General features: G+C 45.2%; 1 long non-coding RNA gene across 1 annotated transcript; it reads right to left on the bottom strand.

Moving 5' to 3' along the window:
- Nucleotides 1-228: 228 nt before the first annotated feature.
- LOC135280137 (uncharacterized) lies at nt 229-25247 on the bottom strand. The gene is made up of 2 exons (XR_010347193.1): nt 25127-25247; nt 229-1550 (listed from the first exon to the last, which is right to left on the bottom strand). It is a non-coding gene; the product is annotated as an uncharacterized LOC135280137 (long non-coding RNA).
- Between the last annotated feature and the right edge of the window lie 873 nt (nt 25248-26120).

The following is a 26120-nucleotide window of genomic DNA, read 5'->3' as shown; positions in this document are numbered from 1 at the left end:
AATCCTTGTGTAATGCAGTCAGGAGACATGCCTGGCTAGCACAACTGGCCTTTTCTGTGTCACTACACTCGTAACCCTTCTGACTACAGTATCAAACTCTGGTTGGTGCCATTTCAATGGCAACAGAATTATTTAAATTATTCCCTATCTTTGTCATTTGAAATATATACAGTTAGCAAATTTGCATTTAAAAATGATGGAGAGGAAGATTCACCAGAGAACAACAGCTGCTCAAACAAATGAAAAGCATTTTCTTCTTTTATTTATCCTGGAACAGTGAGTGTGCATACAGCATCTGGTCCTCCGTGAGGTCTTTGCTTCTTGCCCAGCTTCCAGCTGGAATGACTGAGAGTCAGTGTGATCTGCTGACCTTCCTCAAGGTCTCCAGCGATGCCACCCAAAACAGAACAAAGCATCCTAGCTGGATGCCTTTCATGCTAATCCCTGAATCAATACATTTCCAAGATCATTACTGGGCTTTCATGCACTGCCAGAAGATTGTGTTCCAGCAGTTCTCTCACCCTCTGTGTTGTGTATCCTTTGGAGCATTCTACATTATAAATCATTTTAACTCTCATTGTACGTTGCACTCCCCTTGTGTAATAATCAGAAACGTGGGAAATCATTCCTTCATATCTTCCCAAACAGAGACTGGAAATGCTGAAGATAAAGAAAGATGGAAGAAGTTGCAGCTCAAATCCTTTTGAGTCCTTGAAATGAAGCAGAGTGTTTGGAGGGTGCTACCATGGCCTCACCTTCTGCCACATTCCTGTCAGGAAAAGCCAGGTTTCTCTGGTGGTTTAACAGAAAGGCACCTGAATAACAACCTCCCACGGCTGGGATATTTATTTTATGTTTAAAAAACCCCAAAGACATGCCAGAACGTCAGCATCCTACAGGCAAGGAGCGTGTTGCAAATGCTCGTCTGTTCACAGGATGGGTAAATCCTCCACGGCTGAACCTGCACCCTTGGGGCGGTGACTGCTGGCAAAGGACCCGTGGGAGGAACAATGCCATTGTCTCCTGGGACATCAGCAAAAACAAACTGCCTGTTATTGTCAGCGAGAACAAAGTCCGGGAGAGCAGCAGGCACCTTTGTCTTCTAATTAGCACCGATGGCTAAAGCTCTTTAGAGAAGGGACTTTCCCACTGTGTGTTTGCACAGAGGGAGCTGATCCGATGAGGGCAGCTGAATGCTGCGGTATAAATAATGAACTGCACAATAAACACCATGAGACTGGTTCAGTTGAGGGAGGAAAATAAACACAGCAAACAAAAGCATTCATCATGTTAGTTAGAAATGCCATGTCGAGACCCAGCAGAGAGTCTTCCAAGCTTTCTCAAGAGTTCAGGTTAAAAACTTCATTCCATAAGTACAAAAAAATACTTTGCACACCAAACTTTGTGATGTCAAGTACCACCCAAAGGGAGAATGAGCACTGATTTCCTTTTCTATCTATATTCAGTGTCTGGTGTAAGTCTGACCTTTTGAAGAACTGGCTTTGCATATTCTTTCCAGGTGGCAGCAAAGAATTACTGCTTGATCTCTCCTCCAAAAAGAAAAAATTAACAAAATATTTATTTCAACAACGGCTCTATATTACCCAGCCAGGGAACCTCGTGATGCACAGGGAAAACATTTCTGTAGTAAACCACGATAAGGGCTGAGAATACTGCCAGTGCTGCAGAGCTCTGGGCTCAGAGCCACTCTCCTGGCTTTATTCAGAGCTTGTTACTGATCTGATCTACAGTGAGATGATCACAGGAGACACTCCTTACATTATTTAACTTGGATGGGGATTTTTTTTTTGTTTTGTTTTGTTCTTTATTCTTCATTTGTGCTGTTATTAATGCAAGACATCATTAGTGAATTTCACAGGTAAGTGACTCTTGTCTCTCTTGACACATTATTAATCAAGAGTGATGAAGATGCTGCATCCCTCACACACTTGAGCTACGTGACCAACCCCAGGCTTGTGAACAATATGCAGTGCACTGCAGGAATAAGCCACAGCAGCACACGGGTGACAAGGGCACACAGGAACATTTTGTGGGGCAGGCAGCAACACCAGCAGGGTCTCCCAATTCCTACACTCCTCTAAAGTGAGCAGGAACCATCAGACCCACTTTATGCAGACACACAGAGAAGCCAAAGCCAGGAAGGATATGTGAGATACCAGCTCTCCATGAGATTGATATCTGACAGGAGGGAAAATACCCACCCTGCCAAAAAAAGACCTGCCATTCTGAGGGCCTGCTCTGCAGAGATGTGATACCGGCCATCTGTTCAGCTGCACATGGGTGCCTACCAGTCCTGAACTGGGGAGGCTCAGCATGCTGAACCCATTATTTGGGTCTGGCATTCCTGCCCCTGCTGCTCTCCAGTCCAATTTACTCAATTTAGGCACTCACAAGCAAGATTTTGATGACAGCTGCAATCATAACACCATAGATGGAGGGAATAAACAGACCAACTCTTAATAGCTACTCATGTTTGTTTATTTTTACAAACAAGCATTTCTCCTGGAACTCATACTGCAAGCAAGGAAATCCATGAGATTTCCAGAAGCAAAGGATGAAGTTAAGCTCCACAGAGGTTCCTTCTAGCCAGGTCACTGAGCCAGTGGGCAGCCTGTGACCCTGGTCCATGGAAAGGACAGCCTCTGTTTTCACATGTGCTCCCAGATGAATGTGGAAATTGTGCAAGAATCAAATGCACAACTGAGCTTCCAAATTGTAACAGCTTACCAGACTTTGTGTGTTGGCTCTTTGGAAGAGCTAAATGTCATTGTGTGGTACAGCATCTGGCTTAAGGGGACTCTGGATGTGGTGGTGAATCTGCAATGGAAGCTGTATGGAGCACACAAGGTACCCCATCAGGCCTTGCTTTTTTCTGTGTGTATTTCCCCTTTTATCCAAACTAAAAGTTGCTCATAATGAAAAGATCTGTTTGCTCGTTGTCTATGGAAGGCTCTAACACATACCTGTGCTGCCACACCGCCTCCCCTGCACACACTCACATCCAAAATGTCCAGCTCATCTCCTGAGCCTGTCAGAAATGGTTACCATCATAGCCTGGGCTCTTGAGCTTAGGAATGGTAATGCTGAAACATCCAAACAGGAGATGTCATCCTGTCACCACGAATGACAGATGATTATGGCCCTTTCTAGATGCCTGTAATTAAGGTTACTTTTAAACTTGGACATGAACATCGAGGAGCACAGTAAATGGGGAAATCCTCCAGCAGCTTTAGATTTCTTTTCCTCTCTCTGCTTACTTACCCTACAGGTCTTTCAATAAATTAAAGAAATCACTAGCTGTTGCCTATAAAACATCCTAGAAGGGGAGATGAAATTCAGAGCTCCAGATAAACACGTGGATAAGCATCACAGCTAAGGCTGAAGCCATGGGTTGGGCACATTTCATCCCTCCCTGTCAGTGTTCACACAGGAACAATGTGGGAACAGTGCCTCAGAGACAGGCATCTTTATCTTGAAAATCAGGACTGACTGCTACCAATCTCTCTTTGCCCTGTGCCTCCTCATACCTGTGCCACTGCTGGCTTTTATCACCTTTTTGCATCTATTTGTTACCATTTTTGCTCTCAGCCTGTGGCAGGAGTCTTTGTTAGGGCCATCCAATTTAATGTGAGGTAGATGAGTGATGTCAGCAGTGGGCTCAGGTACCTAAGGACTGTGGCTCAGAATAACAACTTACTGCACATCCCATATCCCTGTTTGACTACGTGACGCTGAACATCTGTCAAAAGAGGATTAGGACTTTCCTGGTAACAGCTAAACAGCAAAATTAAGAAGATGCCTAAGCTTTTCCAATAAAATAATGTATTTTTAGTCCATGGAGATTCACACCGAAACTCAGCCAGCAAACAGGAAAAAAGGAAAACAAAGATTATTGAAGGCTTATGTTTAAACAGTTTCAGCCCAAATATTTACTGATCACACACACACACAAAAAAAATGCTGATATGTTTTGCAGTGAAGAGCTAGAGCCTTTAATTGCATAGGAAACCAGGCTTGGGGATTCAAGAGAAAATAAACATGCCCCCTGCAGAATTCACTGTGAAGACTTTACATTTATTTACATTCCTGTTTTTCTTTAACCTACATTCCCCCTGACAGAGGGGTTGTTTTGGGTAATAATCTTTTCATATAGGCCAAGTCTACTAGAAACTATTTGCAATTCATTTAAAATATGGATTCTGAAATATACTGCAAATCCCTTCTACTAAGATAAAAAAGCAGAGAGAAGAAATAACATGCCATTTAATCTTTGGGCTCATCAACTCCTGGAAGATTATTTTGACAGTTAATTTGATGTATTTAACTGAACTTCCAGTCTACTCTCCTTGAAGAAAGCCATCATTTATGACTTGCTGTTGTGTAGGAGCAGCCCAGATAGCTGTAGTGTCTTTTGAAGAAATATTTACGAGGGGAAAGAGCATATATTAGTGTTTCCTTGCTGTTCAGGCTTAGTTCTGAAATCCACAGTGCATCCTGTGTGCCTCCTCTCTGGCTCACATTAGCTGCCCCAGGGAGAAGGCAGCCAGGGAGTGCTGGTGGATGGCCAGCAGGGAAGAAAATATGTGTGTGCTCAGAAAAAAGGCTGATGTCCCCATGGGGACACAGGGACACACAGAGCCATGGCAGGCTGGTGCTGCAAACCAGGAGCAGTACGGGGGCCACTCCTGCCCCTCTCCTCTTGGCAATGTTGTTTTGCCAAGTGATGCTGCACAGGGACTGAAGAGCTCCCCCATCCCAAGGGGGTTTAACCATCTCTGTCCCTGCAGAAACAGGGAGAGGCTGTGGCCACACAATGCATGATTTTGCAGGATTTATTGCTGAGTGTTTGCACTTTTGGATTTTGGGAGCAGAAAGGCAGCCACCTCCGCACCCTGACAGCCCTGACTGTGGGAGGGCTGGCTCTGAGCAAGGAGAGGCAGGACAGAGATGCCAGGCTGGGGACATGTCCTGGCACTTAGCTTCCCATAAACCACCTTTCTTCCCTTGGGGGTTTTTCTGAGGTGAAGCTCATTGCACTGCAAGACACTGGGACTCTGCTGGAGCTGCTGGGACTCAGGCACAGAGCACTCCTGCAGAAGCTCACTGCAAGTCAGAAAACAAGGGAGGCTTTTGTGTTACAAATAAGAAGTAGGTCAGATCCCACAAATGCAAACAGACAGGGAAGAAGGTGCTTGCAGTTCTTTACAGTCATCTTTGGGATCAGCTTTGTAACAAGCACCAAAACCCCTCAAAGCACTGCACCCAGGCACAGAGAGCTGGCTCTTGCTGGGGTGCTCCTATCTGGGCATCACTTGTGGCCAGCACACTCTCCTTGCACATCCACAGGCCCTGCTCCAGAGCCCACTGCCACATTTGTGTGAAACTCTAAAAATAAACCAGATCAGACTGCAGGAGCTGGGATCAGAGCTTTCACTTGGTTCAACAGAGCTCCCTGCTCAAGGTGATGTTCTGCAGAGCAACCCAGAGAAACAAAAGCATTTCTAGACACAGAAAGAAAATCCAAGCTCAATTAGAGCTCACTAGCATTTTTACAATCCAGTTGATAAAGCTGTGTTATCCCTGTGTCACCTGTGTCTGGAGGGCTGAGGAGAGCAGTGATTGCCCATTGGTTTAACACAGTTTGGATTGTACCTGGCCTGGCTGTGGGGAGAGGACAGGGTGGCACCAGCCTGTGACTGAAGCACCGTGTCCCCTCTCCCTGGTTTGCTGTAGGTTCAGCTTCACTCCTTTGCCATTTATTCCCCCTAATGCCTGTTTTGGACCAGCCTATCCCACAGCACCTAGGCACAGGTGGGACTGAGGGCAGTGTCAGCTCTGCTCCCTGCAAACCAGCTTTGTCCCTGCAGGGACAGAGTGAAGGAGGCCCAGAGGGCAGGGGGAACTTAGAGAAACTGCCATCAGCAGAGCCAGGGTCATTCTCCTAAAGCCCAGCCAAATGCTGTATCCCCTGACTGCATTTTTAGGTATTTTTGACAAGCAAGTTTTTGCCTGTGCATGTTCTTATTCTTCCCTTTCTCTAAAAGCACAGTTTAGAGGAAATAAGCAAATTATTTTCCCAGGCAAGATTAAGACTGTAGTACCATTTAATTAAGCTGTTGTTTTAAATGTGCTCTGATGTTTTATCAGCCTGTTGAAGGCCTGAGAGACGATAAATACTTGTCTGCAACCTCTTTCTGTGTTCAGAGAGCACATTTTAATTACCACCCTCTATCCCATTTGCAGCCAGACACTTTACAAGCTCTCCACCGTGGTGCAGATGAATAATGGCACTTTTTGCCCTCCAGACAATGCCAGGCACTCGCCTGGGAAGCAGCTGAACAAAGAAGGCTCCTGGAGAGGAATAATTGAGGGCACCAAACAATTTACAGGACAGCATCCCCCAGCTTGTCTCTTCATGACATAAGAAACCCATAAATAGGTCAGATCTTCCAATACAGAGTTGTATGGAGCAAGGATAATAAATAGGAACCAAGTAACAGTGTCTTAATCATGTGCCAAAATCTTTGGGCCAAATTGTTTTGTTGCCAGCCTTTGACCTCCCAGTCCCATATCACAGCAAAACTTCAAACACCATCAGCTGCAATTTGCAGAAACCACCCCAAATGTGGAGGCTCCCAGGAATGTGTTTCTCTTGTGAATATTTTCCCTCCAAATGCTGAAGCATCAAACAGTTAAAGACCTAACTGTGGGTACAGTGGCATGAGAACAGATTCACCTGGCTGCAGCCTTCCTTGATAAAAATATCCCTCAGGCCTGGTTGCAAATCAGTAATTGCAGCAAGAAAAGTCAAAATTAATGAAAGGCAGCAAGGCAGCTGCCTCCAGAGCATGATTTGGGACAATACACCGGTTATGTTTGGGTCACCTTAACTGGCAAAAAAAAAAAAAAATCTTCTGAGTTCTTCTCCCAGCCCACAGACACTTCCCAGCTTTTCAGGATCAAGGAGTGAGCAGCCAAGAGAGGTACAAGTGCCCCAGAGGTGTCTGAGCACCAGGGGCTTTGGGAACACAAGTTCCCCTCTTTTCCTCCCCTAATTTGTGACCTTAGCCACCTATGTGGCAGGCACCTGGAAACCCTTTGGGCTGATCTAAGCCCACTAACTCTTCTTTCTGCTCTCTTGGGACTATTTAAGACACAGCTCTAGCAAGGCAGAGTCATCTGGCTGAGAAAAACAACCCTCAGTGCCAAAATCATACCTAACCCTTCTGCTGATGCTCAAAGGGTAATGAGAGGTAAGGACTGGTCCTGATCAGTTTAACCTTCACTGTGCTCATCCTTGGGAAGTACCAAATTAGTTAATCACAGCAACAGTAAGAGAAGAACAATTCTCATCATAAATTCACAGCATGATGTGCAATACAGAAAATCCTGTCTAAATGAAGGAAAATAAATTAGGAGAAGACACTGGCCTGCTGATTAAAACTTAGCACACACTCCCCACCATCAGCTGACATTTGCCTGCTCTTCAGATTCTGCAGTCACACAGACACAGCCCCTCTGGCTGCTGGTGACATTAAAGGATGAAACTCCCCAGATTTGAGGAGGAGCAGGGATGATGGGAGCGACACTTGCCAATGTTTAGTCCTGAGATTCCTCCAGGCACCTGCTGAGCCCAAATCTTGCCTGTATCAAGGCAGAGCATCAGGGCAAGGGAAACCTGCAGGGAGGGCCAGGGCCATAAGAACCAGCTCAGGATTGTCTTGCTGATACCAGAACCCCAAAGAGCAGCACCCTTCAGGTAGTGGATTTGTTCTCAAACTCATAGCTGAGAAATATATTCAAATATTAGTGATTGTTGGGCTCTAAAAATCTGATTGCCCTTGAAATCACCCTTTGGCATGTGTCTATACCTTTTCCTTACTGTGATTAAAATCAAACTTCATGGCAGTTGTAACACTAGACCCAAATTTGATTCAAAGAAAATAAAATTATAAAATAGGAGGAAAAGGAGCACCCCTTGTACTCCCTAATAAGCCCTGATTAATTTTTCATTTACAATTATTTTCTGTGCAGCACTCGAGAGTTCAGGTAGTAACATTAAAAATTCCCTGTGCCCTCAGATTTCCCTAATTAAAATTGACAACCCTCATTTTGAACCACAAACATAATTACCCAGTCCTCCTCACAGACTTGATAGCTGAGGTTGTTTGTTGATAATTTATGAGCATTGGAGAAGATGAACAACAAAGCTGAGGCTCTGGAAACCTCTCAGTTCCTGCCTTTGAAGTCAGGGACATGCCAGCAGCTCAGAGGCTGCGCACAGGGTTCCCTCCTCAGGCTGTGCTGTGCCTCTCACCTGTGACAGTGACAGCCACAGGACTCCTGGTCCCACTCCAGGGGTTGGGAGAGATCCCTCTGAACTGCTTTTCTGGGGTGTTTGCAGAAACATCAGGGCATGTTCTAAACTGCAGCTGGTTTGGGGTGTGAAAGGTGAGCTGGGGTTGCCTCAGGACACCCCAAAAGGAGAGGACATCACTTGTGTGGTCACTTTGGTGTTTGTCTGTCCCTGTTTGAGAAGCTCCTGCCATCACCCCAGCTGAGCTTGGCTTTCCTTAATGGCATCACACTACACATGCCAAGCCATTCTTTCCAAGAATCTGAAAAACAGTTTCCACACACAAGTATATAATTAAAAAAAAAACCAAAAAACTTCCCCAGGTTTTCCAGCATTTCCTTATCACCTACAAACCCCCCATGTCTCAGCACTTGCACAAAATCCTGGCTGCAATGAATACTTTCAGTTTAAGGTGGTGTAAAACCAGCTCCATGCAACCCATTCACCCCTCCTAGTCTGGGTTGCGGGGAATCTGAATTTCCCCCTGCCCAGGAGAACAGTTATACCTGGGCCACACGATGCAGCCATCCCTCCTGGTGCAAAGGATGTTAATGGCACACAGGATGTAGGTGACAGGCACCAGGTGTCAGCCAAATAACAGCTTACATCAGAGGTGGGGGGTAGGGAAGCAATGAAAAGAAAAAAAAAAAAAGATGCATTTCAATGACTGTTTACTCTATGTCTATTTAGAATTTTTCCCAGCCTTGGTCTCAGGGAGAAGGATAGAATCTCATTTTTGGGATGTGAAACTCAAATGCTGCTTAATGCAGAACAGCAAAGCCTTTTCTCCAAGCCTGTATCGTTCCTGTGTTTAAAGTTGATGAGAACATGGTGTTGTTTTATCTAGCAGCTCTTGGACAGCCTAGCCTACTCCGGCTGCCAGGAATGTGGGGACTGGGGGGAAAAAATAAAATGGAGAAGAGGCTGAAGCACAGAATGAGGATTATTAGAAATGCATGTATAAATGAAATAGCATGCTGAGAGCTAGGCAGCATCACTGAGCAGTGCAATGTGCAAACAGACAGAGCAAAGCATTAATATTCCCTTTTCGGTCCAGGTTTTCCATACATTCACAGCAAAAGCAATTCAAGTCCACTCTGTGCTCCCCTGGACCTTCCCCCAATCAAAGGATGCTGTAGCTCTGCATCTTTAAAGAAGATGTAACTCTATCTGTGAAGGGCAAAATAATTTGGTTTCTTCTGCTGTTTATAGGAAATGAATAAATTTCATTGAATATTTGTACCTGCTCATTGCTCCCCTCTGAACCAGGAGTAGCACTGAGTGCCACTGATGGCAAAGGAGCATCGCCTCTTGAGGCTCGTTATGCTAAATTGGAGGACTGGATAAATGAAAACCTAACCTAGGTAATTAAGATTTCCCTCCCTAGAGCTGACCCAAGATGATCATAATGACATTTGGTTGGATTCAGCACACACCAAAGCACCAGCATTTTTCATCTAAGCTCTGTCCACTCCACAGTCTGCTGGACCCACCATTTCCACTGCAACACAGGAATTCAACCACAGCAGAGAAAATAATTGCATGATTCTCATTATTTTAGTTCATTTGCAATCCCCCAAAAGAAAGCAGATGTTCTGAAAGAAAAAGACAAAAAAGAGAAGTTGCAAAACTTTCAGGAATCCACCACAACGCTCTTCTCTATTTAATCTTAATTTATATTGTTCTGCTCTCAATGTGGGGCTGAATGAGATTTAGATTTTGGGGGTTTCTTCCCCCAAAATTTGTGGCTTTCATAATAAAAAGAATGTAAAGTGATTGAAAGAATAGTCAAAATGGCTCATTTTGAAATATTGAAAGGATGTTTTGACCTTCAGAAGAAGTTTTTCTTCCAGCAGTGGTATGAGGCAGCAGCATGTTGAGGCCAAGAGTTGATGAAATATTTGGATATTGGTAAATCTACTGGAAAGAGTTCAGTTTAAAACGCAGCCTACTTCTGCTTCCAGTCAATATAGGGTTTTTCCTCTGACTTGAGGTTGTTCCTAACATTTGTGTCTCTTCTGCTGTTTTCCCTCAGGCCGCTGCTATTTCATCAATAACCAACAGGAAGAATGACAAACTGCCAGAGAGCAATTAATATCCATCCATTTCCTCTTGTATTAGCAAAACACTCTATTTACAAACCAGCTCTGCATGCTGAAAGCAGGGCACGTGCCATCATTGTGCCCATTTGTCACCAACCCAACACCTGCTCAGAGGGGGAGCAGGGACACTGCCAATCCAGGGTCTAATCCCAAACTGAGACCCTGGAGAAGCCCCTGGAAAGATAGCGGAGATTAGGGTAGCTCAGCACCACCCCAGCTATGGTGTGGATGAATGAGGATTGGGATTTCCTCTGGAGACTTGAAGAATGTAGGTGTGTGCAAGCAGCAGGGTATAGCTTAACCCAGAACTCCTGAGTGCTATCGATCCTGCACAGCAGAAACCACCCAGACCTGTCTCAGAGCTGTAGGGGAGAGATTCTCCTGCTCTGCCAAAAACCAGGACACGTGGAAGGTCACAGCAGATGCTTTGCTTTTCCCACAAGAGCAGGAGAGGTAAAAGGAGCTGCAGAAGTTTATGAGTTGGTTACAGATAGGTCCTGGGAGAGTTTTGGGAAAGGACTTTTCTTCACGAGCACGTGCCTGTGTTGAATTAATAAGCACAAGTCTTTGTGTGCACAGCTGCTGTCACCAGTTCTGATCACAGGTTTGTCATCAGCACAAAACCCAGCTTTAAGAACATCTCATTAAAAACAACATAGGACAGGATTTCCCCAGTCCTCACAAACAAATTACACATCTCTGCTCCTGCTGTGTGGATGAACAAAAGAGCTTCTTTCTGGGATTGTGCTGCTCCTCAAATTTATACTAATATGGCTGAAAAAACTAATCCCTGAAGTGAAAGCACAGCAAGGGAAGCAGAGAGCTGGGCTGCAGAAGTTCCCACTGAGGTGGTCCCTCACTCATTCTGAGATCAGGCAGTGACCTCCCCCTGCTCCTGCCACAGAGGGGACAGAGCCATGCTCTGCCTATCCCATCACTCCAGCACACAGCCGAAAGCAGTTATTCAAGGTTTTACCACTGGCACAGTTGCCAGACAATTATTATATTTTTATTTCACCCCATACAGCATCTTGACTGTGTTAAATCCAAAATGATGCTGTCCCCAGACCTCATTTGGCAGGGGGGGCACAAGGAGAGTGATACTGCTCACAATGAGGCAGGAGTGAAACCTCAGCATCTTGCTTATGAATGGAAATAAATCTGTGCTTTTGTGCTAATTAAGTGCATGTATTTTGTTGTTGAGGCTTAGCTGTTATTGATTTTAGACATTTTTTAGTCAGATGTGGTTTACTTCAGCAAAGTGAGATGGAAGAAAATGTGCTTTTTAGTTTTTGTGTCATATTTACACTGCTCTTGTCATTTAACAGAGTCCATTACAGTTACCAATTACTTCTCTTTCAGCCCTTACTCTCAAATAGGAAATCCTTGTGTCCAGCAAAAGATGATGAACAGAAGCACTGGACAAACTCAGCATTTTGCAGAGCCAGGGGACTTCAGGCAGTGAAAAACAGGACTAGAACCAAAACCTAGTCTTGTTTTGGTGCTGTGGGGACCCCTCCACCCCTGCCTGGCACCATTCCTGAGCCTTCTTGTGCCACCAACAGCAAAATCCCTTGTGAAGCAGCTCCTGAGTCACATTTCACAGCCCAAGATAATGAAATAAACTGGCAGCAATTTCACAGTTTTCATCTGCAGACCATAAGTTCAGGGTGACCAGTGAGTCAGTGAAACGGACACAAACACCTTTCAGTCCTGCTCAGGGCTGCTGATGAGAAAGGTGTGGAGAATTTGGAGCACATCCACTGCCTGCTCTGCCTCTTTGCAGCAGGAATTTTTTTGCTGCTCCTTCCTGGACAAACCTGTCTGAACAAGGTGCACTCTGAGGGCATGTTGGGCAACCTTCTCCTGACTCATGGTCCGTAGGAGTGCTCCAAAAGCACCACTGACAGTATCCAGGTGAAACCCTTCAGTGACACATCACATTCCCTACCACCCAGGAGCTCCCCGGCCCTGCTCCTGGGCTGGGAAGGCCACATCAGGTTCTGCCAGCCAGGGATCATGTCCTGCTGTTTGCCACAGAGCTGATCTCACCCAGCTTGCTCTCGTGGCTAATTGGCAATGACAAATCCATCTCTCCATTTCTAACAGTGCTATTTCTGCTGCTCCTAAGGAGAGCAGCCCCCCTCAGGCCTCAGCTGGGGAACCATCACTGAACCTTGCCCACAGCAGAGCAGCTCACCCCTAGAAGCTTGTTAAGGTCGCTGAATTGGCATCTCCCAAGAACACCAGACTCAGCAAAACCACCCCACATCACCCCTTGCATTCCTACAGCCTTCACAAAGTTTGTGTTGGGGGAGAAAAGTCCCACCCTGGGATGCCACAGCACAGGCCTCCCCAGGCCCACACACCAGCACCGCCAGGCTGGGGGTTCTAAGAGTCAGGAAAAAATGAAAGTTGTTGAAACTGCAATAATTTCAGACACCCAGGACTTGGGTGGGTGTTTTTGCTGGCAGGGTAAGTCACTGCCTCATTCCTGCCCCAGGCAGGGGGACATGCAGAGTGTCCCCAGGGTGGGGGGACATGCAGAGTGTCCCTAGGGTGGGGACAGGCTGTGACCAGCCCCCTGCCAAGAGGAGTGTGGAGATTAGAGCAATTTGGACCTGTCACTTTGATGCACAGTGTTTTGCTTTGTGGTCACAGGCCTCTTTCAGTAAATAAAATCAGGGATGATTTCCTTTACCTCATGGGATTTCTTGATGCTACAATTAGCATCTGAGAAGGTTTTAAAACTCAGGAGTGTGAATTTATAGACACAGCTGTCAGAAAGGCTGAAAAACTCTCATCCCCTAAATTACCAGCATCCTTGGCTGTTCAGTGCTCATACAAAACCACGGAAGGCTGTGCTGGCTAGGCCATTCCTTGTGTCCTCAGAACAACTAAAACAGGATAATACATGTAATACAAATAAAACTGAACATAATGCAGTCTTCACAGTTATAATTTATTTTAAGATCTACACACAGGTTAGGCTTTCTATATAATTAAATCTATAGATTGCCTTTGAATGCTTACCTTGCAATTCCTTGAGCTCTGATGAAAAGTGTGCTGTTTGCAATGACAAGATTTATTGCATCTAGCACTCTATATTATAGCTGCTCCGCTAACCACAATAAACAAGATATGAAAAGCAATCATACAGATAATGCCATGGAGGAACAAGTACCAGCTTTGTCTTTAACCCCTTCACCTGCCTTTCTGCTGGAAACTCCAGTCAGCATTCCTGCTGCACCATCCAGCCCTGGTGGATTAAGGATTTTGTTTCTGTAGTAACAGACTCAGGGCCTGGGTTCCTTTTCCCTCATTTCTAAAGCTCCAGTATTGCTGGGAGAGTTTTCCTCTGTCACTATGAAAGGTCACAGTCCTTGTCTGGAGGAAAAATAACTAAGTAGAGCCAAGCCAGCTGCTGTGGTGGGTGTTAGTGAGGAGTAATGGGACAGAACCATGGCTGTCCCTGTGGGACTGAAGCTTCACAATGCTTCAACACACTTAAAAGCATCATTGTTTCCGAATTTAAACCCCTTCCCAAAGGCTGGAGGTGGGTTCCCAGCAGAGCTGGGACATCCCAGCACTGCTCTAGGCTCAGCCTTTTACAGCCCAGCAAGATGTTGTCAGCTCAGGTCACAGTAATTTCATTAGTCATGTTTTGCATCACAGAAGCCTGGATTTGACCCTGGAGACTTATAAACATTATTTAAAGGGGGAATTTCCATGTCAAGGTCACAAGGAGATATATAAGCTTAATAAAGACACAGCTCAGATTGAATAGTCCTTCACTACCCACATGCCTGAGAATATTTTCTCAAATCCTGCTCCCCATGTTTAAATCTTCACCAGATGCAGAAATAAACACTCCAGAGGCCAAGGAGGCAACCAAAGGCAAGAGCAGCAGTGATAAAAATCTATTTTCTTGCCATCCTTGTTCATGTAGTGTATGAACAATGAGCCCATATTCCTTGCACCTAGCCAAATAAATAAAGCCCTGCTAAATATGGCACACAGGAGGACAAGAAAGCAAGCAGCCACTTGTTTTCTGCTTTACACATGAAGACCTTTGGTAATTTCATCCCAGAGGAATGAGAAATGTTCCACAAGTAGAAATTCACTGCTCTATTACAATGTTTTCTGCCCCAAAACTCAGTTAACCATTTACAAACAGAATAAACTATTTCTGTACTCTTTATTACTCCTTTGTGTAGTCACAACTGATTTCCTTTTTTTCTGGTTTTAAGTCTGTCTCCAGTCAGTCAGAAGCTGGCACAGTCCTTGTCCACACAGAAGTACCCCAGAATAATAAACTCCTTGTAAGTGATGCCAAAATCAGGCAGTGGCAGGAGAGGGGCAGCAAGGTCTTGGGTTTAAGAACAGACCAAACTGTTCTACCCGGGGTAGAAAAATTAAAATATGCTTGAAATAAATATAAAAATAGACGAGGGTCTGCAGTCCAAACAGAGCATATATTTAGTAGTTGTGAATGGGAAAGAGCAGAACATTCCTGGAAATTGTTCAAAAAGCATCCAAGCAAGATTACAAGATTTCCAAGCAGGGATTCTTAGGCAGGTTGCTATGGATGCTGGGAAGGGTGTTAGTCTCTGACCCTCATAACAAAATATGTTTCCCAAAAGCCATTAATTCCAGGAAATGCAAGGAGGACTTTTATTCTGGAAACCTCCAAAAAATAAGCAGTTTGGAACACAGCACCCTGCACAGCACAGGACCTTCAGCACTGGTGACAAATAACCCTGGGAAGGCCCAGGAGAAGTGACCTAACCCTTTCCTTGGGCTGTCAGTCAGGGAAAACACTTCTGACTAAACTTATCCAGCTGCTCTTACAAGTTTCTGGAGATGAGACTCTCCCATCCAGCCAAAGAAACCCAGTCCCTGTCTACATTTCTAATGCCCAATATGTGCCCCAGGTGCTACAGTTGAACTCCTCTGTCCCTGCCCCACCCACCAGGTGTAAGAAAACCAAGTGCATCGAATAGGTAAAATGAATTTTTTCAGGATTGGAGCAGAAGGAGACTGATCTATGAAAATGACAATAGTAAGGATCATGATTTCCTTGTATTTTTTCCCTGTGTTGCATATCCTAAGAAGATCAGGTTTTGTGGCATCTGCTGCTTTAACAGCTCCTAAGTTTCTGGAGATAGGACTCGTGAGAGAAAGTGAAGGGCCTGGCAAGTCTCAGAGCCTATCAAAACCTGCTGGTGTCCAAACTCTTGTCTTTACAGACAAGGTTTCCTGTGACAGAATTACAGAATGGTTTGGGGTGGAAGAGACCTTCAAGACCCCCTTGTTCCAAGCCCCTGCCATGAGCAGTGACACCTTTCTCTAGACCAGCTTGATCAAAGCCCTGAACAACATTTCAGGAATAAACAACCTGTTGATTTTTCCCCCAGCTGAGAAGTCCAAGAGGTGTTTACAGAAATGAGTATTGCAATATTAAAAGGTTAATGACAAAAAAGTTTGTGGCAGGCCATGTGTCACTCTGGGCTGCTCGAGGACAGTAAATGCATGTTTCCTGCTGGTGGCACTTGCTGAAGAGCTGTTTGAGCTCTTCATGCCCCACCAAGCTTGGATCTGAGATAAAATTGGCATGACAAGAAAACTTCTGAGCTGCAACCGAGGAAAATTAGACATTAAGGACAACGTTCTTGGGGAAAGAGTGTGAATTTATGGTCATTAAATGATCCTCTATGGTAAATGTTTGCATGAACAAACACTAAGTACCCCAGAAAACAGCTAATAGGCAAAATAAAGTTTTGTTCTTATAGCCCAAGGAGTGAAAAATCGGCCACCACAGGAAGCAGCCCAAAGCTGATGTTTGCAGAAGTGCATGTGCCTTTTTGACCAAAGTGGTCCCACAAGCATTTGTCCTGGACATAAAAGCAATGATCACTGTCACCTGGTTTAGGGGGTTAGTCTATTTGTAATTTAATACAAGAATTTCACAGAGATTTCTGCCTTATTGATTTTGCCTAATGGAACAAGCTCATTTCCTAGGGGCACTGTGTACTCCACTCTGCACAACACATCCAAAGGGCAGGAGAGCACCTCCACCCCTATTCTAGTAGACTGTCAGCATTTAATTAATCCAGGAGCTGCAGGGCAAATTCTTAGTGCAATGAAAATAAAAGGCAAAGACAAAACATCAATTTATGCTCTGAATGCCCCTGTGCATTATGATTGTACTCTTGGAGCATTTAAACTGGAGGCTACAAGGCTGGGCTGCTTGTAGCACTTGAGTGCCTGTCAGATTTCCCCCCTCTAAGGCCTCTGCCAGATACTCTTTATCCTTTATAACATCAAATGGTTTCAGTAGGAGGCTCTCTTTGATGCTGATTCTCTCTCTGATTCTCCAGGCATGGATAAATGAAGGTTTCCTTTCTATTTGGAAGTGTAATGAAAGCCCTTGGCATTTATATATGTGAATACCATGCATTCTCACACAGCACAACAGGGCTGGGCAGGTTCTTTAGGAGCCTCCCATTGCACACCAGTGGATCAGCCCTGGACATCACCACCCCATGTGCACACAATTGTCATCCCTGAACACAAATAAAACCTGTGTGGGTAAGGGGGTGCAGAAGATCATGAACATATTTTTTGGATTAACACACATTTTTCACTGCCTGAGAGATCACTGACTAGTTGTGCTATCTACCCTTCTTCTTTTAGCATCTTTGAAGCTAAATTTAGAACACTAACCTTTAAAAATCACTTGTGCTTTGCTTTTGGTTAAAGGTTTCACTTCCTGTCAAGGTTTCACACACTGTCAAAGGTTTCACATACTGTCAACTGCTGGACTGTTAAGTCCTGTCCACGTGGATGCCACTGGGAAACACACTTGTTTGGTTTTCTGCAGGTCAACCAAAAAAACCACATTTTTTGAAAGAAAATATTTTATAAGCTGTAACAGCTTATCCATGCCAGAGCAAAGCCAATGCCTCCACACTCTGCCAGGAAACCACACAGATCAGGCCAGGGTTCTGCAAACTGTCCAGCAATTTGAGGTCCTTGGGAACTCCCTCCCAGATGCACAGAGCTCTTGGCAAGGAGCATCAGTCAACAGAGTGGCAAAAACCTTGACAAGGACACCACGCTGCCCAAATCTGTTTCCTGTCAGTCTGAGCACAGGTTATATGGAAAACAGCAGACAACCACCTTTGGCTAGGAATTAACCAAAGGGGGAAAACCCTGTCAATACAGCTTTGGTTTCAGTCTCCAAGACTTAACAAGGAGTATCATTTAGGGCCATGTCCAGAAAACAAGTGATTTTGCAGCCTGACATGGTATACTCCAAATTTAGGTGACAACAAGTCTTTTCTGGCACAAAACACAGACCAGAATTTGACACCAGCAGTTGATTCACTGTGAAAAATGGGTGTTGATTGCCTTGGCTTCTTCCAAGCACATTGCTACGCAGAGATTAAAGAACACATGGTGGGGATGTACAAAACTGCTGAATTTTCTGGGAGCACCTCTCAGCTACTGAGCAGCAAAACTAAAGTCAGTGCCTTTAGTGTTTTCAAACTTGTATGTGCCTTTCTAGACTTTCAGAATCAGGAGGTTGGGAAGGTGTTAGGGGTTTTTTTAAAGTGTGATAGCAAAACTTATTCCTGCACTGATGCAGGGAGTTCAAAAGAGGGTTGTTCTGGTATATCTGCAAACTGAATTCTGCTTTGTCTGGGACACATTCATCACTGCACATTCACCCACAGAAAGCCTTCATCCTTCTTTGGCATTGGAAGAAATAGGGCAGCATGGGGACCCACAAACACGAAAAGGCAGAAACCCAACACCCAAGTACAGTCTGTGCCATTAAGAAAATTTTGGGTTCAAGACTAGTGTTTGCTTTCCTTGCTGTTTAGGGAGAAGCTTAATGGGACTGTAAGGGCTCACTTGGGCTAAAACCTCAGCCTAAGGGGTGACTGATGAACAGTAAGAGAACCATGTCACCAATTGCCATTAATAGTTCCTCTGTGGGGGCTCAGGGATGGTCAAATTACTCCTTCAAAGGTTACTTTGTATTCTACCTCTTTTAAATGCTTGTGTACACAAAATATTAACCTTTACCAGGAAGCAACAAAGTTCTTGAACATGATGGGAGAATGAGCCATTGCAACCAGGATCTTTATCTCCTGACCACTGGCCTGGGACAGGCTGCTTCCCTTTCTGCCCTGTTTGATGAGACACCAAGAGCCTGCACACTCCAGAGAAGCAGATGGACAACAGAGACACCTCAGCCAGAGCAGACATGATGCCCAACAGGGCTGCCACTATCCTAGTAAAATAACATGAAACAGCAAGGAATTCCTGGTGTACCCAAAACTCTTCCTGTTCTATAGCCCCTGCTACCCATCACCACAGCTGGTGGAATAAAAAATTGTTAAAACAGAGTATTAGGTACCTAATCATTAGTTCTTAAATTAAAAGTGGGTGCAGCAAGGGAGGAAATGTGTAGGATGGAATTATTTACCCCAAGTAAATTCTCTGCCATCCATCTGCCTTCCCACGAGTTAAATCCCAGGGACACTACCAGCGTGCAGATAGCTGAATATTGGATTGCAGCCAGCCCTGCACAAGTAAAGGCACATTCAGGCCCAAGATGTTTTCTGGCATCAGTATCAAGCTTCCTTTCTAGCAGCTAAAGATGCTTAAAGGGCATTATAATAGCTGCCTGAATATCAGAGACACTCCCATCACTGTTTGATTTCCTTGTGCAATAATAACGTGTGGTCAGATTCACACAAGGTTTGCAAAGGATCAAATCTGCTCTTTTCAAAGACAGCTGGGAATACCCCTGGAAAAATGTGAAAAACACAGCATGTGTTGGGACGGTGCCTCTCCCTCATTATTCCATGTAAATACAAGCAATCTGACCCCTCCAAAGAGACTTTGCATTTCTCAGAAAATGACCATCTGTCAGGCAACAAAGGGCGCTCATTATTTAAATTAAGAATCTATTCCCTGCTGCCATTTTCACTCACTTCTCATTACAGCAGTCTCAAACACCCCATTCCCTTAGCTCAGAGAGCTGAGCTCATCACTTACCCCCCCTTCTTCAGCAGCCATCACCCATAAACACCCAGCTAAAGGATGCCACAGTCTGCAGGCCAAGAGAGCCCTGGATTTGCCACCCAGAGGAGTCATGTGAATCAGAAAATATACACAAAGGGCCCCATATACCAACAGTGTAATAGCGACTTTTAAGCATATTGTTATCGAACCTAAGTTTCCTTAACTGGTGGGACCACAGGGGTCCATTCTCAGGCTGGGCTGGCAGGGGCTGCTCCTCAACATTCCCAAATAACCTGCACTGTGCTGGAGAAAGGAGGCAAGGCCACCAAAATATGGCACCAATAAGTCATCATCTATGACCCACAGCAACATCTGCCTTGAAGATGCAGAAACAGAGGTGGAGGAAGCTCAGCAGAGCCCTAACTCCCCGGCACAGCTCTCTTGCTATGCAGCAAGTATTTGCTGCTGAAGAAAAGAGTTTTTCTTGCTAGTCCTTCTTGTTAATTGAGAAGCTTCCTCCTCCCCACCCCCTCCCATCAAGCCAGAAGAATCATATCAACAAATCCTCAGTTTGACATGATTTGCTAAATGTCACTTGTCACAGGGATGCAGAGCTCAGGGAAACGTGAGTGAGAAGCCAGAGCAGGGATGAGGCTACAGTGCCACTGCACCTCCATGGTGTCCTGGCTCTGCCTCGGGCTCTCTTGAGCAGCCTCCTCCTCTCTCTGGGCCTCAATTCCCAGCTGGACAAGAGGAAACATGGAAAAACCTCATGTCCTGTCTCAGGGAGGTGAGTAAATGAACAGCTATGAAATACACAGATACTTCAGATGTGTAAATAACTGAGGCTGCTCTTAGAAACACCCAATTCCTGCTTGGTTTGTGGAGTAGGTCCAGCCTCTAACAGGCTGCTGTCTCCATCAGGAAATACCCAGAGATTCAGTGGGTATGGAAATGTCTGACTTCCCTAGGGCTGGAATGACAGCAGGGCCAGCTCCTGCCAGCCACGATTAGAGCATGCTGGGCTGGGGCTGACAATTGCACGTGGTCGGGAGGTACTTTGTGAATTGAGAACTCTCTTTGCTGGAGGCAACTCACATGGCCAGACACAGGAAAGGATTGTGGAGTTCTCATATTCTCTGCTGGAAAGAGCCTGGGGAGTGCAAACTATTTATTAAACAATAAAACCCATCAAACTGCTTTTAATATTTTATGTGAGGGGAAATGCATTTCTATTATTTTTAATAAGGCAAGGTTTAACCATCTTCAGAGGAAAAGGAAAGGAGCTATTCAAAATAAGGGTAGATTCTCCACAAGCAATCCCAGCCTGTGTTTATTATGGATATTGTCACATCCCAAGATGCAAAAATAAGACCCAAAGCACAACTTGTTGTGTTAAATTGCTTTATGTTTGGTAAAGAAAAAAAAAAAAAAAACAGCCAAAAGGGAGGGTGAGCTTTAGGAATGATGCAATGACATCAACTCTTCTCCTGATCAAAATCAAGACTGAACAAGTAGAAGTATGTGAGCTTTCCCAGAGCTGGATCCCAGTGACCCCATACCAGGAAATCCTGAGAGCTGTGTCTTAGATTGAGCCTGGCATCAACCAAGGAGACACAGACAAACCTTGAAGTGACTGTATGGAGGTTGGCTGGAGCCAGTAATAGGTGACCATGAATGCTGGTCAAACTCCAGCATTGCTGAACAGCTCAAAGGCATGAGAAGAAATCCCATTAAATGTGACTAATCAAAGATTTGGAGGGAATGGTCTGGCAGTGCCTGCTGTTTGCCTCCAGCCTGGCTTTTTCATGCTGCTGGATGCTTTTGAAGATCTGCAGCCTGGTCATTTGTGTGTTCAGTGTCTGGCCACAAAAGCACCCTCTGCATGAGCTTGTTCCTGCTGCTGCCAGCTACCTTCTGGGGGAAAACAAGCAAGCAAACAAAAAAAAAAATCCTGGTACAAATTCAGAAGATCTGGACAAAAATAAAACAGAGCTCATCTCTGGAGCAGTCTTCAAAAGAAATTAGTTGAAAGTAAATCAAAGGTTCTCATCCAAAAACAGCAATGAAAAAACCGTTACAGAGACACCATTCAAGCAGTCACTTCAAGAGATGGGCAAATATTGGCAGGAGAATATGGCACTGTGAGCCTTCCCTCTGGAAGTCTTTGTTTCTGTCACAAGATGCTTTGCCCCAGGGCCTGCCTCTAGGAACCTGCTGTGGAAGATCCCAGAAAGCCCCAACTGCACACACAAACAAGGTTTGCCTCCTGCAGCCCAGATTGCCCACACCAGCAAAGTCACAGATGAAGCTCTGCTGAAAATGTGGGCTTTCTATTGCCTGAACATAACTCTGCAAAAGGGACCTTCTTTCTGTTTTGCACAGGAAGACCCTCAGCTCAGTTACTCTGTTTAGCTGGCCATGACACAGCAAAGCTGTGATCCCAAGGAAAACAAAACCTACCTGAAAAACTTATGGAAAAAAAAGTGAACAAATTTGGATTATTTAGATGGGGGAAAAAAAGAGCAAGCAAGGAACACACTTCAAATGCATAGAGGGCTTCTCTGCTAAGACGGAAAATAGGACCTAATTTCCATGTTGAAACTGCTAAGGAACATTTAATAAAATAATGGAATTATTTGGGCTGGGAGAGACCCTAAAGATCATCCAGTTCTGACCATCTGCCATGGGCAGGGACACCTTCCACTAGACCAGGCTGCTCCAAGCCCCATCCAGCCTGGCCTTGAATATTTCCAGGGATGAGGCACTTAAGACACTGGACAACCTGTGTCAGTGTCTTGCCACTCTCACAGAGAAGAACTTCTTCAGTTTAAAGCAATTCTCCCTTCTATTCACATTTTTCCATGTAGATCTGAGCTTTTCCAAAAAATGACAGAAAATTAAAGAGTAAGATGTGCAAAAGGGGTCAGATGTGCCAGACTGGGGGCTCAGCAGTGTCCAGCCTGCAGTTTACAAGACCAGGGGACACTCACAGTCACACACAGCCCTGCAAGAGCCCCTGTGCAGTGCCCAGCCTCTGGCACCAGTGTCACTGTGCAGGTGGGGACCTTTGACATCTCATGGCCACAGCTCCCATTTCCCCAGGCGAGCAGAGATGGGAATGTCTTGGCCACTCCATACCCATGTCCCTCAGGACCTGCAGCTGTCTCCTGCTTCTCCTTCAAGCTCCCATTTAAAGCAGCAGCACATTACATCTCCCAGCCAGCACGGCACCCTCACTATCAAATAGGTGGTTAAATGAAAATCCAAAGGAACATTTAAAAATTTCATCAATGCCACTTGGACATATGCCTTCAGGCTGTTTATCTTTAAATGAGATGTCACATGTAATTTAGTGGCTATATTAAGTATTGTTTTTCACTTTTAGCTGCATTGCTGTGGGCAGCCGTGTATCAGCGCACACCTTCATTCTTCATTAGGGGAGATAAATGAAAATGGCATCATTTTTCTGAATTAAAGTCCAAATACCTGACATGTCAATACCATCTAATGGAACAAAGCACTACAGATTCCTAGAGCAGGTGTTTAATTTGCATGTTATTACTGACAAGCAAGATTAATGCTTTGTTAAATACTTATGATCCAGTAACAAGAAAAGCAGAGGGGGGTTATACTTAAACCTGCAAACAAGGACAAAATATTGTAGCTCCCTTTCTCTCTTCAAGTGATTCAGCCTTTACAAAAGAAATACAAAGCTGTAATATTTTAGTTGTTCCTATCTCTATGCTGCATCTTTGCATTTTTGGATTGTGCCACCCACATGTTTCACAAATACTCCCTATAACCCAAAGCTATGGAATGGCAGCAATGCTCTCAGTGGGAGCAGGGATGTTACCTGCTGCTCCTCTGCCCCATCCCTTCCTTCAGGGAAGGGCTTGGGAGAACTCGTGAAGAAACTGAGTTTAAACCTTATTCCAGAGACATTCAGGCCCCCAGGACATTTCTTTTTGCACCATAAACTTGTTCTTGCCAGACTGTTACCCATTTATACACTTAACACCTGAATAACACAGGAGTCCAAGCTGCTTCTGGAATAATAACAATTTAAAAAATCAGAACTGTAATTAAATTACAGCTCAGGGCCATTTCCTTCACAGGAACTCTTTGCTCTGCAAGGACTTGCTGCAAAGACTCATCTTGTTCTGAGTAACACCATGTGAAATTGGAGTCTCTGCCACTCTTCAGGAGAGATATTCTGAATTTGTCCTACCACCATTGTTTTGACAAGGATAGTGGGAACTTGCTTACAGTTCTAAAATGTTACACTAGAAATTTCAAATTTGAGTAAGTTTATACATGTTGTGTACCCATCTCCTTTTCACCCCAACCAAGCTAGAAGACCTGTGCATCATCAAGATGTGGGAAACTTGACAAGGCTTGTGTCAAAAACCTGCTATTTTACAGTAAACACACCTTTTGTCAACCAGAGCACATGGTACCTCCAGGCAATCAGAGCATGAAGAAAGTGGGAATTTCTCAAACCCAACCCAGCTACATCCTGTCCCAGAGCAAACCCAAACCAGCAGGTCAGACTCTTGCCTTGACACAAGCCAGCAAAGCTCTGCTGTCTTCAGTTGGGATTAAGAGTAGGACCTTGGTTTTTCAGTGCCTCACCACAGTGCTCCTGCAGGACTTCAATAACCTGATCCATTCATTTTCCAGAAAAGGACTTCTATTGTTTTGAAAACAACAAAATAAAGGTCACTATTCACTGGCTGTCAGGTTAATGGTTCAGAACAGGTCTGCGTGCTTTGAAAAAAAAACAAAAGTTCAAGGCACAAACTCAGCATTAATTGCAAATAAAAAGCAAGAGTGATGTTCACATCCATCAGCTGCTCTATCAATAGTGCAGTGATGCTTCAGCATTGCTGGGAAACATCACCCCCAGCAAGCAAGCCCAGCCCAGAAGGCTGGCACACACATCTGTGTGGACAGGGCTCACAGGGGGACACCAGCCAAGCCCCACCTCACAAATCAGACACCAGGAACTGATGGACCTCAGCAAGAGTGGGAAGCTCTGAGCTGCCACCTGCAGCAAAGCCCTTCCAAGGTTTCTGAAAGCCTATGACAGCAGCAGCACCATTTGGCCATTTCCACCCTGGCCCATGCCAAATGTTTCCAAAAGGAACCCAACCCCTCAGCTCCACGATAGCTTCAAGCTTTAGGGGAGGCTCCCAAACTTTCAGGATATGCCAGCACTTCCCTCATGCTCAGCACCAGTCTCCTCAGAGCAGTCACTTGCAGCATTTTAGCAGAGCCAGGCAGACACAGTGAACCCCTCCAGCAGCTCTCCCTGGGGGCATGGGACAGGCAGTGCTGGCAGGACACTGGGCAGGGATCAGGGGCTGCTGAGGACACCACTGTCACCCTGCTGTGTCACTGACACACAGCTGGCCCCAGGGACACACCTGTGTGGATCCCACTCTGAATGTTTCACCACGCTGGCACCAACCCAGGGGGATCCTGGGTCTCCCACCTGAGCCTTCCACAAGCCCAGAACAAGACTGCCAAGTGCCTGGTGGGGCATTTAAACACCTGCAGCTCCCCTGTAGTTTCTTATGTTAAAAAACCCTTTCATTTTCCTTACCTGGTACTTCCTTTAGGCAGCTTAAGGGTCCAACTCAGCAGCTTCACAGCCCTTCAAATCAAGACAGAACTCTTTACTCACATACCACAAACTCAGCCCACCTCCAATCTCACTGCAAACCTTGCAGTTAGGATTTTAGGGGCTGTCCCTTATTTATACCCACCCCAAGTCCATCAGGTGGAGTGCTAAATTGTAGCAAGCTCCTCCCTGTTTCTGGGCAGCTGATGGCAAATTGGACAAAGGATTTACTGGCCCTGAATTGATTATTGAAGCTGAGAGCACCCCTAGGCCAGAGGGTGCAGAGAGAGGGTCCAGCCCCACCTGTGCCCCATGAAAGGCTGGTGGAGGGAAGGTGTCCCTGCTTGGCAGCACCTGAGCCATGGTCAGCATTATGTGAAAAGCCTCCTAGTGCTGGGGAGAAGCCTCAGTCAATAACCAGCTCCTTCAGCTGCTGCTCTGCCACTGCCTCACAGCCCGAGAGAACTGATTCAGTCATTAAACGAAGTAGAAACCTGTGCTGCTGGGTTCCTGCTGCATTGCATATCATAGAAAAAAAATAAGAAAGACACAGCATTAATTACTGTTGGCTTAAATAAATGTGCTTATGTGCAGCAGCCAGTGGCCATGGCATGGACACCCCTTCTCTGAAGCTGCTCCTGCCGAGCTTCCCAGGGGCTCAGCAAAACCTGGAGACAAGTGGGGCATTCCAGCCTCCCAGCCCTAATGGGAAAAGCTCATTACCACAATCAAAAACTTCAGTGTCTTCAACCTGTTCCTATCCTGAACGTGCACTTTCAGTGATTGCTTTAATGTTTGGGGAAGTAAAAAGGATTTTAGCAAAAGCCCGTCTGGGTTGTGGCACTGATTTCTCCCTGGAACTCCCATGTCAGGGTGCTGGTGGCTGAAAGAAGCACTTTTGCCATCAGTCATTCACAGTATTTTGTTATCCTGGAGGAGCCAAAATAGGATGGTAACTAATTCTACAGCTCCAGTT

The sequence above is a fragment of the Passer domesticus genome, chromosome 13, assembly GCF_036417665.1.
Source record: "Passer domesticus isolate bPasDom1 chromosome 13, bPasDom1.hap1, whole genome shotgun sequence".
In the NCBI taxonomy this organism is placed as follows: Eukaryota; Metazoa; Chordata; class Aves; order Passeriformes; family Passeridae; genus Passer; species Passer domesticus.
Note: the sequence above shows the minus strand (reverse complement) of the source record. Positions and strands in the feature narration are given on the sequence as shown.